Source organism: Trachypithecus francoisi, unplaced genomic scaffold (genome assembly GCF_009764315.1).
Source record: "Trachypithecus francoisi isolate TF-2019V2 unplaced genomic scaffold, Tfra_2.0 Lachesis_group6, whole genome shotgun sequence".
In the NCBI taxonomy this organism is placed as follows: domain Eukaryota; kingdom Metazoa; phylum Chordata; class Mammalia; order Primates; family Cercopithecidae; genus Trachypithecus; species Trachypithecus francoisi.
The window spans coordinates 100,836,401-100,850,334 of NW_022681471.1; the positions used below are offsets into that span (position 1 = coordinate 100,836,401).

Below are 13,934 nucleotides of genomic sequence, written 5' to 3' on the forward strand. Positions count from 1 at the left end.
GACATCACAAAAAGCAGTACATTTGATAAAACAATCACATTTTGACAATATTGTAGTAAGTTTCTTTAAGAAATCAACCAGGTGATTCACTCAAAGTGGTTGCACTTATATTCATAAATAACTTTAAAAATACTTTATAGGTAAAAAGGTCAGGTTAAAGTCCAGTCGCCAAGGTTTCAGGTGGAACTTATGGAACTCGGTGCTGGAGCCGCACATCTCGCCCCTGAAGTCTGTTCCTCATTCAAACCAACCAGCCCCGAAGCATCCCCCTTCCCTCATAACAGTCTGCACTGCCCACTTCCGGTTCGGTCACACACCCACCATTCACCATCTGCCATTCCTCACCACCGCTGCCGCTGCCTGCGCTACTGCCTTTGCCTGTGTGCTCGCGGTCCGCGCTGCCTGCGATGGCCACTGCCCCGCTGTCGCAGGTGTGCTACAACTACCACACCAACTGCGAGGCCGCCGTCAACAGCCACATCGACCTGGAGCTCCACGCCTCCTATGTGTACCTGTCCATGGCTTTCTACTTTGAACGAGACGACATGGCCCTGGAGCACTTTGGCCGCTACTTCCTGCACCAGTCAGACGAGAAGATGGAGCATGCGCAGGAACTGATGAGGCTGCAGAACCAGCTCAGTGGCCGCATCTGCCTTCATGACATCAGGGAGCCAAAGCGCTAAGGCTGGGAGAGCAGGCTCGAGGCCATGGATTGTGCCTTCCACCTGGAGAAGAGCGTCAACTACAGCCTCCTGGCACTGCACCAGCTGGCCGTAAAGAAGGGCGAGCCCAGCTGTGCGACTTCCTGGAGAGCCACTACCTACACCAACAGGTCAAGACCATTGAAGAGCTGGGTGGCTATGTGAGCAACCTGGGGAAGATGTGGACCCCGGAAGCCAGCCTGGCTGAGAACCTGTTTAACAAGCTCTCCCTGAGTCACAGTGAGAAAGAGACCTGAGCCCAGACAGGCCCCACAGCCACGAGGTGCCTTTTCCGGGTGGGGCCACCAGGCGGGGCGTGCATGTTGCCCTTTCAGAATATTCTCTTCAGTTTTTTCCTTTCAGTTTTACCATTGTTGGCAATAAAGTTATCTGGTTCTCAAAGCAATGAAGGTGTCCAGTTGAGGCGTGCCTACAAAACTCTCTCCTTTTACGAACTAGGGCAAATCCCCATGCAAGTTTTAAAGGGTGTCCAGCAGTCTCTACACCCAGGGTTGCTCCATCTGCATGCAGCTCAGGGTCTCTAAGGATGGAGGTGGAAGGTATTCTGTGAGTCCCTGTAAAACACATTAATTTTTTCTTTCTAAATTATGTGGATATATGGGGTAGGGAGGGTGGGATGGGTGGTCTTAGGCCCTTGTGTCTGTGGGTGCATGTGCATGGTAAAGTGTAAAATATGGTCTAGAATTCATCCTAGTGGTTGTCTCTGGGGAAAAAGTGAAGAGAATGGGATTGGGCAGGGATTAAAATAATGAAGTCTTTAATTTTACATGAAAAGTTTTCCTTTTTAAATATGCAAATGCTAACATTTCTTGATTCTGGGTAGCAAGATGGGGTATTTGGAAGATGACATGGCAGAGCGTCTCTTTGGCAAGCTTACTCTGAGTAATAGTGGTAATGGAAACTGAGACTTAAGCTGGCTTCACCATTGCCAGGAGATGCATTTCTGTGGTTGCCAGGGCTGAGCATGCATATTGCCCTTACAAAACCTCTACTTATTTATTTTTATTTTTTTCTCTTTGATTGAATCATTTCTTCCATTAAAGTGATGTGGTACCAAAGAAAAATAAATTGCCTCAATAGAAGAGCTGAAAAATATAAGGTCAAAGTTGGGGGTCAAGTTTATAGTATTGAATATAAAGTAGAACTCTGGCTACTTTGAAGAATGTAGGGGTGTGGGGGAGGGTTGAAGGTGGAGACCCGGCAGAGACATTGTAGCTGGTGCAGATGAGAGGCTAGCATGGCTTGAAATGTGATGGTGGCTGAGGAAATGAAGGGAGTTAGACATGTTCCAGATGGATTTTGGACAAGTCAACAAGAATTGCTCATGGATGGGAAATGAGGGATGTGAGATGGGGAAAATAACCTATGTTCTGGGGTTTGGCCTTGAGCACCTGGGTTAAAGGTGATATTTTAAAATCTGGGGAGCTTGCAGGGGGGACACCTGGGGTGGAGGGTTGGGGAAGGCATATAATGTATAATCAGAGATTTCTATGAGACACTTAAGTCAAAAAGGTCATGCAGGAAGCTGGAAAAATGAATGCCAGTTTTGGAAACAAGCACATTGGGAGATCATTCTACAAATGGTATTGAAATCATGTGACTGGATAAGCTCATCAGAAAAAGAGTGCAACAGAATATGGCATAGCCAGCCCCAAGCCTATGTAAGCTAACATTTTGAGGTTGGTTGAGGTGTTTGCACACCGGAGAATTGCAGGTTCCACTTTTACCAGTACCTTGTTCAGGACTGTGCCTCCAGTGTCTGCCCCAAGTTTATCTCACAATTAGCCAATTCCTCGCCTCAATGTGGCCTTTAGTCCTTCTTTCAAGATATAATGAAGTGTTAGCCTTTTACCTTATTTTTATGGGTGTGTAGGAAAAAGAAAAAAAACATTTCGTACTGAAAAGAGTTTCTAAAGAAGTGATAGACATGTGTTTGTATGTATTTCTTTTTTCTTCTGTTCCCTTTTCAATACTGTGCCTCTCTCTCAGTTCATTCTTTATGTAACCAAATGAATCTGCACCCATATAAACCCTCAGTGGTTGGGAAAAACATACATTTTGTTTCTTTTGGGCCTTGTGTGCATTACAAAGAAAAAAGTTAAAAAATGTATAGATTTGTATCTTATATTCAAAGATACATGGGTAGTTATTTTTAAAGCTAACAGATGACTTTGGGGTATTTCATACAATATAAACAAGTTTAGCTAAGCAATAATTAATTTCCAAATTTCCTCATGACTGTACTTCAACACTTTCTTGAAAATAAGGATTGTGGTTCTTTCATTCAGTTTCTAGGAAATGCTACCGATCCTTTACTCTTCTGAGTCATATACTCTTGTTTCTTTTTTATTAATATTATTTTAAATGGAAAAATCATAATTGTACTACCTTTACTAAGTACAATGTGATGTTTTGATATACGTATACAGTGTGGAATAACAAAAATAAACTAGATAACATATCCACCATCTAATTTGTTTGACTTTTTTTGTGATACATTTGACATTTACAGTATATTATTATTGAATATAGTCACTCTGCTGTGCAATATATCTCAAAATATATTACTCCCGTCTAGCTGAAACAGTGTACACTTTAAGCAGGAACTCCCCACTTCCTCACACTCTCCCACTCCCTAGCCTCTGGTAAGCATCATTCTACTCTATACTTTTATAAATTCAACATTTTTAAGATTCCACAAAAAAGTGAGATCGTGCAGTATCTGTCTTTCTGTGTCTGGCTTATTCCACTTAGCATAGTGTCCTCTAAATTCATCCATGTTGCCCCAAATGACAGAATTTTGTTCTTTTTCTAAGGCTGGATAGTATTGTATTTGGTATATATATCGCATTTTCTTTATCCATTCATCTGTTGATAGACACTTAGGTTGATTGTGTATCTTAGCTATTATGAATAATGTTGCAATAAACATGAGAGTGCAAATATCCCTTTCACATATTGATTTCAATTACTTTGGATACATTTCCAGAAGTGGGATTGTTGTTCTATTTTAAGTTTTTTTAAAATTAATCTCTATACTGTTCTTCATAATGGCCGTACTAATTTACATTCTTAGCAACAGTGCACAATTGCTCCCTAAACATCCTTGCCAAAACTTATCTTTCATCTTTTTGATAGAAACCATTCTAATAGGTGTGAATTGATATCTCACTTTGGTTTTAATTTGCATTTCCCTAATGATCAATGATGTTGAACATTTTTAAATGAACCTGTTGGCCATTTATACGTCTTCTTTTGAGAAGTGCCTATTCAGGTTCTTTGTCCATTTTTTAAATGAGTTGCTGGTTTTCTATGACTCAGGTGTTTTAGTTCCTTATATATTTTGGATATTAACTCCTTATCAAATGTATGGCATGCAAATATTTTTTTCTCAATCTTTTGGCTATGTCTTCACTTTGTTAATTATTTCTTCTGCTGTGTAGAAGTATTAATTTCTTGCAATCCTTTTAGTTTATTTTTGCTTTTGTTGCTTGAGCTTTCAGGGTCATGTCTAAAAAGTCCTTGCCCAGACCAGTGTCACAGAACTTTTCTCCTATGTTTTTTTAAACTGATTTTATAGTTTCAGGTCTTCAGATTAAATCTTCAATCCATTTTGAGTTGAATTTTGTGCATGGTATGTGCATGATGTGAGAAAAGGGTCTAATTTCATTATTCTGCACATAGATAACCGGTTTTCTCAGTACCATTTATTGAATAGACTGTCCTTTCCCCATTGTATGTTTTTGATACCTTTGTAAAAAATTAATGAACTGTAAATGCATGGATTTCTGGGCTTTCTATCCTGTTCCATTGGCCAATGAGTCTGTTTGTATGCCAGTACCATACTACTGTACTGTTTTGATTACAAGTGCTTTATATTTTGAAATCAGATATTGCAATATCTCCAGCTTCATTCTCTTTCTTTTTGCTCAATTGTTTTTGCTACTTGATGTCTTTTGTGTTTTCATACAAATTTTAGGAATTTTTTCTGAGAAATATATCCTTTTCCTTACATTAGAGATTGCAGTGGGCATGTTTTATTTTGTTGTTGTTGTTTTTTGAGACAGGGCCTCACTTTGTCACCCAGGCTGGAGTGCAGTGACATGATCATGGCTCACTGCAACTTTGACTTCCTGGGCTCAGACGATTCTTTCACCACAACCTCCCAAGTAGCTGGGACTACACTTGCACACCACCATGCCCAGTTAATGTTTTGTATTTTTTGTAGAGACGGGGTTTTGCCATGTTGCCCAGGCTGGTCTCGAACTCCTGGACTCAAGCAATCTGCCCACGTTGGCCTCCCAAAGTACTGGGATTACAGGCGTGAGCCACCACTCCTAGCCAACATGGACATCTTAACAATATTCTTCCAATCCATGAACATGGGATATCATTCTACTTCTTTGTATTTTCTTCAATTTATTTCAACAATGTTCTGTAGTTTTCAGTATAGAAGTCTTTCACCTCCTTAATAAAATTTACACCTGAATATTTGTTGTTGTTGTTGTTGCTGTTGCTGTTGTAAATGGTATTGTTTTCTTAACTTCCCTTTTAGACAGTGCATTATTTGTATATAGAAATGCTATGACTTTTGTATGTAGATTTTGTATTTTACAACTTTACTGAATTTGTTTATCAGTTCTAACAGTTTTTGTGTGTGTGTTATCAGTTCTAACAGTTTTTTTTGTGTGTATGGATTCTTTAGGGTTTTCTATATTTAGATTATGTGTCAGCAGAAAAAATTTCACTTATTCCTTTCCTATTTGGATGCCTTTTATTCCTTTCTCTTGTCTAAATTCTCTGGCTAGTATTTCTAGAACTATGTTGAAAAAAAGTGGTGAGAGTGGGCATCCTTATCTTGTCTCCGATAATAGAGGGAAAGCTTTCAAATTTTCACCACCCCTCGCTCTCTACAAAGAATACAAAACATTATCTGGGCATGGTGGTGTGCAAGTGTAGTCCCAGCTACTTGGGAGGTTGTGGTGGAAGAATCATCTGAGCCCAGGAAGTCAAAGTTGCAGTGAGCCATGATCATGCCACTGCACTCCAGCAGTGATGTTAGCTAAGAGTTTGTAATATATGACTTTTATTGTGCTTAGGTACATTACTTCTATATCTAGTCTGTTGAGAGTTTTATCATGAAAGAGTGTTGAATGTTGTCAAATGCTTTTTGTGCATTTACTGAGATGATCATATGGTTTGTATGCTTCATTTTGTTAACTTGGTGCATCACATTTATTGATTTGCATATATCAAAACATTCACAACATGAATGAATCTGGAAGATATTATGCTAAATGAAATAAGCCAGACAGAAGGAAAAATACTACATGATCTCTCTTGTATGTGGAATCTAAAAACAAACAAGCAAACAAAAAGATGAATATACAGAGATAGAGAATAAAACAGTGGTTACCAGGGGGCAAGGATGGAGGTAAGAAGTGAGGAGATGTATATCAAGGAGTACAAAGAAGCAGATATGTAGGATGAACAAGTCTAGAGATCCAATGGATACCTTGAGGCCTATACTAAATACTGTATTGTACTAAATATTGTATTGTACTTGGGATTTTTACTAAAAGAGTAGATTTTAGGTGTTCTTGCCAGAAAGATAAAATTGGTAATTATGTGAGATAATAGATATGCTAATTTGCTTGACAATAGTTACCATTTAATTATCTTTTTTTTTTTTTTTTTTTGAGACAGAGTCTTGCTCTGCCGCCCAGGCTGGAGTGCAGTGGCGGGTCTCAGCTCACTGCAAGCTCCGCCTCCCGGGTTCACACCATTCTCCTGTCTCAGCCTCCCGAGTAGCTGGGACTACAGGCGCCCGCCTCGTCGCCCAGCTAGTTTTTTGTATTTTTTTAGTAGAGACGGGGTTTCACTGTATTAGCCAGGATGGTCTCGATCTCCTGACCTCGTGATCCGCCCGTCTCGGCCTCCCAAAGTGCTGGGATTACAGGCTTGAGCCACCGCGCCCGGCCTAGTTACCATTTAATTATCTATATGAATATTAAAATGTCATGTGTTACATCTTAACTATATACAATAACATTTTTAAAAATTAAAAATTAAAAAATAAAAAGCATGAAGGATAAGTTTAAATTATAGCATCCAGGGATGCTCTTTGAGTGATAAAGCTGTAAAAGAATGCAGATGTGATTGTTATAAAATCAGGTTGGAGGTCACTTTAGTGAGTGAGGTAGGTGTGATTGAAGTGGATACATGGAGGGGCTGCTGGGTGATGGGTGAGGTTCTGTTTTTGCTGTTTTCTCCTGTGTAGTGCTTAAAAGGATTGCACCTCATAAAAATTATATTAAGTCATATATTGGTTTTGCTTTACAATAGAATAAATTTCAAAAAAAAAGAGAAGCTATTGTTTTTCAGACCAGCCTTTGGCTTGAATGCTCTCACACTCTGCTTAAAAAAAAAATAACTCAGTTCTGAAGTCAGGGCAGAGCAAGGTGGTGGAATAGAAGCCTAAACTATTCATCCGTCCTGAAGGAACAGCAAATTTAAGCAACAATTTGCACACAGAAAAGTACAGTCACGAGAACAAAAAATCAGGTGAGTAATCACAGTATGTGGTTTTAACTTCATATTGCTAAAAGAAGCATTGAAGTAGGTAGGAGAGACAGTCTTAAATCACCAACACCACTCCCTCCCCATCCTTCAATAGCAGTCACGTGATACAGATAATCTGTGCACTTAGAGAGGGAGAGTACAGCAACTGGGGAACTTTACATTGAACTCAGTGTTTCCCTGTCACAATGGAGAGCAAAGTTGGGGCTTGGCCCAGCCAGTGCCCACACATGGTGGGAGCACTTTGACCAGTCCTAGCCAGAGGGGAATCACCCATCCCAGCAGTTGAAATGTGAATTTCTCAGCAAGCTTTGCCACTGCAAGCCACGCCACTGCAAGCCACGGTGCTTTGGGGTCCTAGGTAAACTTGAAAGGCAGTCTAGGATACAAGGACTGCATTTCCTAGGCAACTCCTAGTGCTGGGATGGTCTCAAGACCAGTGGAATAGAGTGACATATGACGTAGCAAGACACAAACTGGGGTGACTAAGGGAGTGCTTACACCACCTCTCCACAAACCCCAGGCAGTACAGCTTTCAGCAATGAAAGTGAACCCTTCCTGCTGCTTATAGAGAGGAGAGAGAAGCGTGAAGAGGACTTTGTCTTGCATCTTGGATACCAGCTCAGCCACAGTAGGATAGGCCAATGAGCGGAGTTGTGAGGCCCCTATTCCAGGCCCTAGATCACAGACAACATTTCTGGACGCACTCTGGGCTGAAAGGGAACCTGCTTCCTTGAAGGGAAGAACCCAGTCTTGGCAAGATTTATTACCCATTAACTGAAAAGCCCTTGGGCACCAACTGACCAGCAGCAATACCCTGCTAGTATTCCATGGGCCTTGGGAAGTGCTGACTTCAGGCGAGACCCAGCATATTGCCAGTGTGCTGGCTATGCTGAAATACTCCTTCTGTTGAGAAAAGCAGAGGGGAAAGTAAAGGGGACCTTGTCTTGTGCCTTAGGTACCAGCTTAGCCACGGTGGGAAGAACAACGAGCAGGCTACTGGGGTCCCTGAATCCAGGTCTAGGCTCTTGGACAGCATTTCTGGACCTGCCCTGGACAAGAGGGGAGACCACTGCCCTCAAGTGTGAGTCCTAGGCCTGACAATAATCACCATAAGCTCACTGAAGAGCCTTTGAGATTTAAGTGAACATCAGCAATGGCCTAGCAGAATCCCACATGGGCTGGTGGTAGTGGCAGCTGCAGGAAAAGGCTCTTGTGCCTGTGGAAAGGGGAGGAAAGTTCGGGAAGGACATTGTGTTGGGGTTTGAGTGTCATCTTAGCTGCAGTAAAATAGAACATCAGGCAAATTTCTGTCGTTTTTCTTTTTTGACATGGAGTCTCACTCTGTCACCCAGGCTGGAGTGCAGTGGCACGATCTCAGCTCCCTGCAAGCTCTGCCTCCTGGGTTCATGCCATTCTCCTGCCTCAGCCTCCTGAGTAGCTGGGACTACAGGCACCTGCCACCACGCCCGGCTAATTTTTTTGTATTTTTAGTAGAGACGGGGTTTCACCACGTTAACTGGGATGGTCTCGATCTCCTGACCTGGTAATCCACCTGCCTCAGCCTCCCAATCAGGTAAATTTCTAAGGTTTTTGATTCTAATCCCTGGCTCCCAGACAGTAACTCTGGACCTGTCTGGGTCCTTGAAGAATTCATTGTCCTGAAGAAAAGGACACAAATCTGTCTGGCTTCACCATCTGCTGATTGTAGAGCCCTAGGGCCTTGAGTGAACGTGGTGATAGCCAGGTAGTGATTACAGTAGGCCTTGTGTGAGACTCAGTGCTATGCTGGCTACAGGTATGACCCAATGCAGTTCCAGTGGTGGTGGCCACAGTGGGGCTTGCATCACCAGACCCCAAGTTCCAGGCAGAACAGCATAGAGAAAGAGAGAGACTTTGGGAGAAAATAAGGGAAAGAAGAAGAGTCTCTGCCTGGCAATCCAGAGAATTCTTTCTGATCTTATCCAAGACCACCAAGACAATTCCTCTACAAGTTGAAAAAAATGACGGCATTACTGGGCTTGGAGCCCAAGTCCCTTTGAATACCTGGAAAGCCTTCACAAGTAGTATGGGCACAAACAAGCCCAGACAGTGGAGACGACAGTAAATACCTAAGTCTTCACTGCCCAGACACCAGCAAACATCTACAAGCATCAAGATCATCCAGGAAATCATGACCTCGTAAAATGAACTAAATAAGGCAGCAAGGACCAGTTCTGGAGAGACAGAAATATATGACTTTTCAGGCAGATAATTCAAAATAGCTATTTTGAGAGAAGTCAAAGAAAACAAAGATAACCAGAGAAAAAATTCAAAATCCTATCAGATAAATTTAACAAATAGATTGCAATGTTTTTTTTTTAAAAAATCAAGCAGGAATTCTAGAGTTGAAAAATGTAATTGGCATACAAAAGGATGCATCAGTCTCTTAAAAGCAGAACTAAGAACTAATCAAGCAAAAGAATGAATCATTGAGCTTAACGACAGGCTATTTGAAAATATACAGTCGCCGGCCGGGCGCAGTGGCTCAAGCCTGTAATCCCAGCACTTTGGGAGGCCGAGACGGGCGGATCACGAGGTCAGGAGATCGAGACCATCCTGGCTAACATGGTGAAACCCCGTCTCTACTAAAAAATACAAAAAACTAGCCGGGCGACATGGCGGGCGCCTGTAGTCCCAGCTGCTTGGGAGGCTGAGGCAGGAGAATGGCGTAAACCCGGGAGGCGGAGCTTGCAGTGAGCTGAGACCCGGCCACTGCACTCCAGCCTGGGCGGCAGAGCGAGACTCCGTCTCAAAAAAAAAAAAAAAAAAAAGAAAATATACAGTCAAAGGAAACAAAAGAAATAAGAATAAAAAATAATGTAACATGCCTACAAGATCTAGAAAATAGTTTCAAAAGAGCAAATTTAAAAGTTATTGGCCTTAAAGAGGGGGTAGAGAGAGAGAGGGGGGTAGAAAGTTGATTCAAAGGGATAATATCAGAGAATATCTCAAACCTAGAGAATATCAACATTCAAGTATAAGAAGGCTATATAACACCAAGCAGAATTAATCCAGAAGAAACTCAAGTCATTTAATAATCAAATTCCAAAGGTTACAGATTTAAAAGTAGCATAAAAGCAGCAAGAGAAAGTAAACAAATAATACACAATGGTGCTCCAATACATCTGGCAGCAGACTTTTTGGTGGAAGCCTTACAAGCCTTGAGATAGTAGCATGACATATTTTAAGGGCTGAAGGATAAACACTTTTACTCTAGAATAGCATATCCAGTGAAAATATCTTTTCTGCATAAGGAGAAATAAAGACCTTCCAAGGCAAAAGCTAAGTGATTTCATCAACACCAGACCTGTCCTAAAAGAAATGTTAAAGGGAGTTCTTCAATCAGAAAAGGATGTTAATGAATAATATAAAATAATCTGAATGTGCAAAATCACTGGTAATAGTAAGTACACAAAAAACACAGAATATTATAACACTGTAATTGTGATGTGTAAACTACCATTATCTTAAGTAGAAAGACTAAATGATGAACGAATCAAAAATAATAACAACACCTTTCCAAAACATAGAAAGTATAATAAGACATAAAGAGAAAGAGCAAAAAGTTAAGAAGCAGGGGAATGAATGAAAAGTGTAGAACTTTAATTAGATTTCCTTTGGTGTGTTTGCTTGCTTATGCAATCAGTGTTAAGTTGTCATCAGTTTAAAATAATGGGTTATGAGACAGTAACCTCAAATCAGAAAACATACAGTGGATACAAAAAATAAAAATTAAGAAATTAAATCATAGAGTCACAGAAAATCACCTTCACTAAAAGGAAGACAGAAAGGAAAGAAGGAAGGAATGAAGGAAGAGAAGACCACAAAACAACTAGAAAATAAATAACAAAATAGCAAGAATAAGTCTCTACTTAATAATAGCAATGAATGAAAATGGACTAAACTCGCCAATAAATAGTCATAGAGTAGCTGAATGGATGAAAAAAAAATACCTAATGATCTGTTGCCTGCAAGAAAACACACTTCTAGTATACTTCTTAGTCTACACATAAACTGAAAATAAAGTAATGGAAAAATATATTCCATGTCAATGGAAACCAATGAAGAGCAGGAGTTATTATACTTGTACTAGACAAAATAGATTTCAAGGCAAAAACTATAAGAAGAGTTAAACAAGGTCACCTATAACGATAAAGGGGTCAGTTCAGCAAGAGGCTATATCAATTTTAAATATTTATGCACCTAACATCTGAGCACCCAGATATATAAAACAAATTTTATTAGTGCTAAAGGGAGAAAAGTCCCAGTGCAATAATAGCTGGAGACTTCAATACCCCACTTTCAGCATTGGACAGATCTTCCAGATACAAAGTCAACAAAGAAATATCAGACTTAATCAGCATCATTGACAAAATGAATCTAACAGATATTTATAGAACATTTCATCCAAGAGCTACAGAATACACATTCTTCTCCTCAGCACAGGGATCACTCTCAAGGATAGACCATGTGTTAGGTCATGAAATAAGTCTTAAAACATTCAAAAAATTGAGATAATATCATTTAGTCTTTCTACTTAAGATAATGGTAGTTTACACATCACAATTACAGTGTTATAATATTCTGTGTTTTTCTATGTACTTACTATTACTAGTGATTTTGTACATTCAGATTATTTTATATTGTTCATTAACATCCTTTTCTGACTGAAGAACTCCCTTTAACATTTCTTTTAGGACAGGACTGGTGTTGATGAAATGACTTAGCTTTTGCCCTAGAAGGTCTTTATTTCTCCTTATGCAGAAAAGATATTTTCACCTGATATGCTATTCTAAAGTAAAAGATAATAAGTGGGATAATACTAGAAATTAATAACAAGAGGAATCTTGGAAACTACATCAGTACATGGAAATTAAGCAATATACTTCTGATGACCAGTGGATCAATGAAGAAATTAAGAAGAAAATTGAAAAATTCTTGAAACGAATGATAATGGAAACACCATATGTCAGGCCTCTGAGCCCAAGCCAAGTCATCGCATCCCTGTGACTTGCACGTATATGCCCAGATGGCCTGAAGTAACTGAAGAATCACAAAAGAAGTGCAAATGCCCTGCCTTGCCTTAACCGATGACATTTCACCATAAAAGAAGTGAAAACGGCCGGTCCTTGCCTTAAGCGATGATATTATCTTGTGAAATTCCTTTTCCTGGCTCATCCTGGCTGCAAAAGCTCCCCCACTGAGCACGTTGTGACCCCCACTCCTGCCCACCAGAGAACAACCCCCCTTTGACTGTAATTTTCCTTACCTACCCAAATCCTATAAAACGGCCCCACCCTTATCTCCATTCGCTGACTCTCTTTTCGGACTCAGCCCACCTGCACCCAGGTGAAATAAACAGCCATGTTGCTCACACAAAGCCTGTTTGATGGTCTCTTCACACGGACGTGCATGACACCATATATCAAAACTTACGGGATACAGCAAAAGCAGTACTTAGAGGGAAGTCTGGAGCTATAAATGCCTACATCGAAAAGAGGAAAAACTTCAAATAAACAACCTAATGATGCATCTTAAAGAGCTAGAAAAGCAATAGCGGGCTGAATGTGATGGCTCACGCCTGTAATCCCAGCACTTTGAGAGGCTGAGACGGGCAGATCATGAGGTCAGGATTTCAAGACCAGCCTGGCCAACATAGTGAAACCCTGTCTCTACTAAAAATACAAAAAATTAGCCGGCCGTGGTGGCAGGCGGCTGTAATCCCAGCTACTCGGGAGGCTGAGGCAGGAGAATTGCTTGAACCTGGGAGGCAGTGGTTGCAGTGAGCAGAGATTGTACCACTGCACTCCAGCCTGGGTGACAGAGTGAGACTCCATTTCAAAAAAAAACAAACAGACAAAAAATAGCAAATGAGCTTAAAATTAGTAGAAGAAAAATAAAAATCAGAGCAGAAATAAATGGTTTTAAAACAAAGAAAATAATACAAAAGATAAATGAAACAAAAAGTTGAATTTCTGAAAAGATAAACAAAGCTAACCTTAGCTAGACTAATGAAGAAGGGGAGAAGACCCAGATAAATCAAATCAGAGATGAGAAAGGAGACATTACAACTAATGCTACAGAAATTCAAAGGATTATTAGTGGGTACTATGAGCAAGTATATGCCAAATAATGGGAAAATCTAGAGGAACTGGATAAACTCCTAGACACATACAACCTATCAAGTTTGAACCACGAATAAATCCAAAATGTGAAAAAAAAATAACAAGTAGTGAAATCAAAGCCATCATAAATAGTCTTCCAGTAAAGGAAAACCCGAGACCCAGTGGCTTTGCTGCTGCATTCTATCAACCATTTAAAGAATACCAATCCTACTGAAACTATTCTGAAAAATAGAGAAGGAGGGAATACTTCCAAACTCATTCGATGAGGCCAGAATTACCCTGATTCCAAAACCAGACTAATGCACATCAAAAAAGAAAACTACATGAGAATATCTCTAATGAATATTCACTCAAAAATCCTTAAGAAAATATCAGCAAACTGAATTCAAGAACACATTAAAAAGAACATTCATCAAGGTGGGTTATAAACCAGAGTGATATTTTGTGGATGAGGCAAAGTGGTGAT

General features: G+C 40.2%; 1 pseudogene; it reads left to right on the top strand.

Annotated features, from left to right (window-relative positions):
- Positions 1-401: 401 nt before the first annotated feature.
- LOC117078433 lies at positions 402-1,010 on the top strand (annotated as a pseudogene).
- Positions 1,011-13,934: the final 12,924 nt, after the last annotated feature.